The 5,120-nt window shown below is 41.5% G+C and overlaps 1 protein-coding gene across 1 annotated transcript in view; it reads right to left on the bottom strand.

Moving 5' to 3' along the window:
• The window catches only part of ST6GAL2 (ST6 beta-galactoside alpha-2,6-sialyltransferase 2), an 84,206-nt gene extending 79,092 nt beyond the window's left edge, over window positions 1-5,114 (bottom strand). Inside the window, exon 1 of the mRNA XM_019525231.1 lies at window positions 5,045-5,114. The gene's annotated coding sequence lies outside the window, so the exon portion shown is untranslated. The remainder of the gene's footprint in view (window positions 1-5,044) is intronic.
• Between the last annotated feature and the right edge of the window lie 6 nt (window positions 5,115-5,120).

The raw sequence follows: 5,120 nt of genomic DNA, 5'->3' as shown, positions 1-5,120 counted from the left end.
AGACCAACAATATTTTTGCAAAAAAAATTCTTTCATTCTTTAATAAAGAATTTTTTTTGCAAAAACCTTGTTGGTCTAATAAAATATATCATCTCTACTACGAGTCCCAATTGCCTTTTCCTCTAGACCAATACGGCTACAACCAGGATACCCAAACATTGTCATACATTTCTTGAACCATCACAACTACAACACTGAAACATAAGCATTATGATACCCTTAATCTTCCATCTAATGGTTGCAAATTCATAATTAAATTTGTATACAAGTCTTTTTAAAAAATGCAATTTGACTAAAATAATTTGATTTTTCCAAATTAAAAATATATTTTTTTAAAGAATCACCACTAATCATTTGTCAGAAAAGAAACTCTCTTCTATAAATTCCAGCTGGGGCTAAATTATAATGTTAGTGTTTTCAAAGATTCAAAAAATAAAATTCTGCTTTGTACATCGTCACTCAGATTTAACATAGTAATATAATTCACTTCTTCATATTGTATTATACAAACATTTATACACATGCTAAGTTTTGAACACAGGAACATAGTTCCATTTGTGGGGAGACAGAATACATTTCATAAATAATACCTATGTATATGTGTTTACAGGGTTTTTGACTGTAAGCTCTTTAGCACACAGTCAGCACTTCCTCTCATGTCTCTATGCACTATCTAAAGCATTTTCAAAGACACTTTCAAAATACTCATCATCTATGAATGAAACACTCACTTTAACTCGCGTACCTCATAACTTTTAAGTTTTATAATTGATTATCTGTGCCAACATTTTAAAAGGGATTGTTTCTAACTACAGAATTTTAACAGAGCCCTAGATATATAGTATGTAATTGGATTCAAAACATTGCTTTGAGTTAGCACAACCCACGAAAACCACATTAGGTGACTTTTTCAGCTACATAAAATATAAAATGCAAGGAGCATGAATTCAGAACAGGCCCTTAAAGGTATAAAGTTCAGAGCAGAAACATGTACACAGCTTCTCTAAAAATAACCGTGTTCAGATAAGTCTGAGAGCAATTATTTTTGCAGAATACTGCACACAGTCAACTGCACTAAGCAATTAAACATGACAAAAGGTCAGATGGTGCCTAATAAACCATTTACTTCTACAGTTATACTCAAGTTATAGGCAGCCTAATATTTTATAACAATAAGGAAATGATTCAAGAAAAACCTATCTTGTTTTAGTTTATTTTTCAGTCACTACTTTCAGCATTAGTCACAATTTTTTAATACACATTAAACATGCAAAAAAAAGTAATATCAGAACATGTTATTTACGAGAATACCTTTATTCAAGAGGAGGCTCAACAGCCTAATTCAGCAAAATAGACTCTGGAACTGCACTGCAAAAGTGATAGCAAAACCAGGTATTCTGTTGTCTGAATGAAATCCTAACGCCCATGTTGCAAAGTTATTGTGGCAGGAGAGTCATCACAACTTTTTCAAAATGCCAACTGCCTCACTGACCACCTTCCCTCCATTTGCAATCTCTGTTGAGCTCCATTAGCATGCCCCTCTGCCCCCATAATTTGTAAATACATCACATCCCAACAGCAACTACAGAAATGGTTTATATGGACACTTAATATGCCAAAAAATAATTATTTTCTCATAATGCCATTAATAGGCAACATAAGGAGAGAGAGCCAGTACCAGAGACCATATTGTCTACCTCTGCAGATCACTAGCAGGCACTCTGCAAATTCTACACCAGATGCTCCCAAGGTTTTTCTTACTTTGTACTCCCTTTCAGATTTACCAGCTGCCTGCATACCCCTACCACCATACATTTAATATTTTAACCCCTTAAATGCCAATTATTATAATGAAAATGAAATCCACCATTACAGTTTCTCCCCCATGCCCCCCCCCCAAACTGCATACCCCAGGGATACATGTACCAGTTTGGGAACCCCTACCCTACACCACAATTTAAAGTGGACTCTTATGGAGTTAACAGAAACAACTTGAAATTGGACAAGCTTGAATTATCAGTAAGCATGAACTGATAAAAATCCAGAGCACACTATTGGTGTAACTATTTAGTAACTCTATTCAGGACGCCAGTCTAGATCAGTGGTCTCCAAAGTGGGGTGCACGCACCCCAGGGGGTGTGCAAGATGATCCATTGGGGTGTGGGAAGAAAATATTAGAACTTCTATTTATATTTATTTTTTATCTAAAAAATTAAGAAAGAAATTAAGCTTTACTAATATTTAATATACGGATTGACACTGGTGCCCTCACTTGGTCTGTATGTCAGACGGTCCTGTGTCACATACAGTATGCGAGTAGTACATGTATATAATTTATAAATAAATATACATATATTGGGGGTGCATGCTCAAAAATTTTTTTACTGATAGGTGTGCGCAATCAAAAAAGTTTGGAGACCACTGATCTAGATAACCATATGGTTTCTCTGAGTTTATTGAACTGCACCATTTCTCACTTCTACTAAACAAGAATAAGGTTCAGATTCTGTAAAGGGGGGGCAGGACATAAAAGAAAATAACTATGTATGAGAAACAATTTTAAAAAGTCAGAAAAATGGATATGCAGTTTTTATTCTGCTCCTATGTGAATGCGATATGCTGCATGACATGAGACGTGAACATTTTCACAATTTTCCTGCCCAACAAGCTAGTTAAGGAAGGTTCCTTTTAACATTTTCTTACTCGGGCACCTAGATGTGTAATCTCAACATTCTCTTAAGAACATTTTATAATTGAATTCTCTCACAATACATAATTTTGTCCATTTTTCAAGGGGGGAGAAAACAAGGGGGAAAGGGTAAAACACTCAAGAAGTAACTTTACATATCAGTTCTGTTGCAATGCATTTCTAAAACCTGACTTATGAGCATATGGACCACAAGAGAAAACATCTGACCTACCACCACAGGCCAGCTGCACAGGTGCGTCACAGGACGCTTCTTCCTATAAACCTTGCAAAACACACAGCAGCTCCCACTAAGGTCCCTATCTTGCCATTTACATTTCAGAAGCAACCTGTACCAGGAACATTTATGTCTTCACCAGAGTTCTTCCTGGGTGGGTGAAGCAGACCCCTGCCAAGGAAGGCCCTCCTAACTCTTGCCCACAGGACACAGCCTTCTCATTTCATAGATGAGCTAGCCATTTACTCCTGCATGTACAACACAACTTTCCTTAGCTGTATGATTTATGGTCTTAGCAAAAAAGGTGCACTTAACATGGTGCGCACTCTCATGACTTTCAGTCAAATAAAATTTTTTATCAGAAAACTCAAAAGCCACCTCTTCTGATAGAGGGCCAGTTTTAAAGTCAAATTTCAGTTTGCAAACCCCAATCACTGACAGGAATGAGCTGCTAAAAAATCTGCAGGAATTTTAGCTTCAGAGAGAAAAACATTGACCTCTGCTGAACGCACCTTATTATCAAAACCAGCTGAACTGTATCTTTTTCTTTTTTTTTTGCTCAAGCTTTGGGGGAAAAAATTGCGTTCAGGTTCGGACACAGTCTGACCTTTCAAATGAAAACGTGCAAAGCTTAGGAAGTTGAGTGACTTAAAACTGAAGATTAGCTTGAAAGCCATTAGGTTGCCATTGTCCCACCCATTGCTTAACATTTCCCCTCCCTGCCAACATGTGAGAGAATTAAATTAGTAAACCTTAAACCATGTAAGGGAATAAGCTATTTGGACAGGGAATCAACTGAAAGTGTTTTTTTCTAATAACGACAGAGGCTAGTTATCATAAGCTAGAGAAGATACAGAGGGAGCTGGCTGTGTCTAAGTTGAAAGTTATTACAGATGCAAGTTCCTGATAAAATATATAATCATTTTACAGATTTCACAGAAAGGATCAACTTTTTCCTATTACAAGGAAGCTTTTTCTGCCACCCTTTGACAAGATTACATGGGAGAGTCCAGCCACCTAACTGGTAGTCTGCAGTTCAACCTGAGAAAACAAACATAAAGGGGAGTGGAAGAGCCTTGGAAAGCAACCGCAAAGAAGGTCTCATTTAAATTCCTGGAAAGCACTCCTGCTCCAAGCCCATCTATTCAGCTCTCAGAATGGGCAAGTCCTGCTAAACACACACAGATGGACACACACACACACACACACACTCACACACCCCCATGCTCACTCACACACTCTCAACCCACCCTCACACACTCATCTCATGCTTACTCTCGTGCTCACTCACTCACACGCACCCCATGCTCACTCACACTCACTCACATGCTCCTACACACACATGCTCAGACTCACATGCTCGCTCACTCATTCACACACTTGCTCTTGCACACACTCATTCACTCATGCTCACTCACATGCTCACTCATTCCCTCACCCATGTGTGCACTCACACATGCACACGCTCACTCATGCACACACACGCACACTCTCACACACGCTCTCATGTGTGCACACACTCATTCACCTATGCTGACTCATTCACACACATGCTCCTTCACTTGCATGCACATGCTCACTCATTCACACACCCACACACACATGCACACATACACATGCTCACTTAGCCATGCACACCCACTCACTTTCATTCATTTGTGCTCACTTGCACATGCTCTCACATATGCTCCCACTCATTCGCTCACCTGAGCCCGTGCTCACTCTCACTCACACGCGCTCTCACATGCACACACTGGGCTGACTCTCACTCGCAGGCTGTTAGGACACAAAGAGCCCGAGCAAAGGATCCCAGGACCCCAAGGCTGGGCCAGGGTGGTTCACTCCGGCCAAGGGCGCAAACCCTAGCCCCCTCCCCGCAGTGCAAGCCCAGGCGCGCGCAGTCTGAACCGCGGGGGCAATCGCAGCCTCTCCGCTCTCGCACCCGGGGGGGCAGCTCCCAAACTCGGCGCCCTGCAAAGCCCCGCGAAGGGGAGGGGCAGAGGGCTGCTGCTACCCCGGGGCCCCAGCTCCATCCCCCTGCGGGTGGGAGCCCCTTGAAGCTCCCGCAAGCCTTTGCCATTGTGGCCGCGCTCCCTGCGGGGCACGGGCAGGGCTGGTACCTCCAGGCGGGAGGGGAGGGCGCTTCCGCACCGCCCTAGAGAGCCGGGAGCCGCCGGTGCTGGTGCTGCGAGCAGG

Source organism: Gavialis gangeticus, unplaced genomic scaffold (genome assembly GCF_001723915.1).
Source record: "Gavialis gangeticus isolate Ggan-Ray unplaced genomic scaffold, GavGan_comp1, whole genome shotgun sequence".
Classification (NCBI taxonomy): domain Eukaryota; kingdom Metazoa; phylum Chordata; order Crocodylia; family Gavialidae; genus Gavialis; species Gavialis gangeticus.
This window is presented reverse-complemented; position numbering and strand designations above follow the sequence as displayed.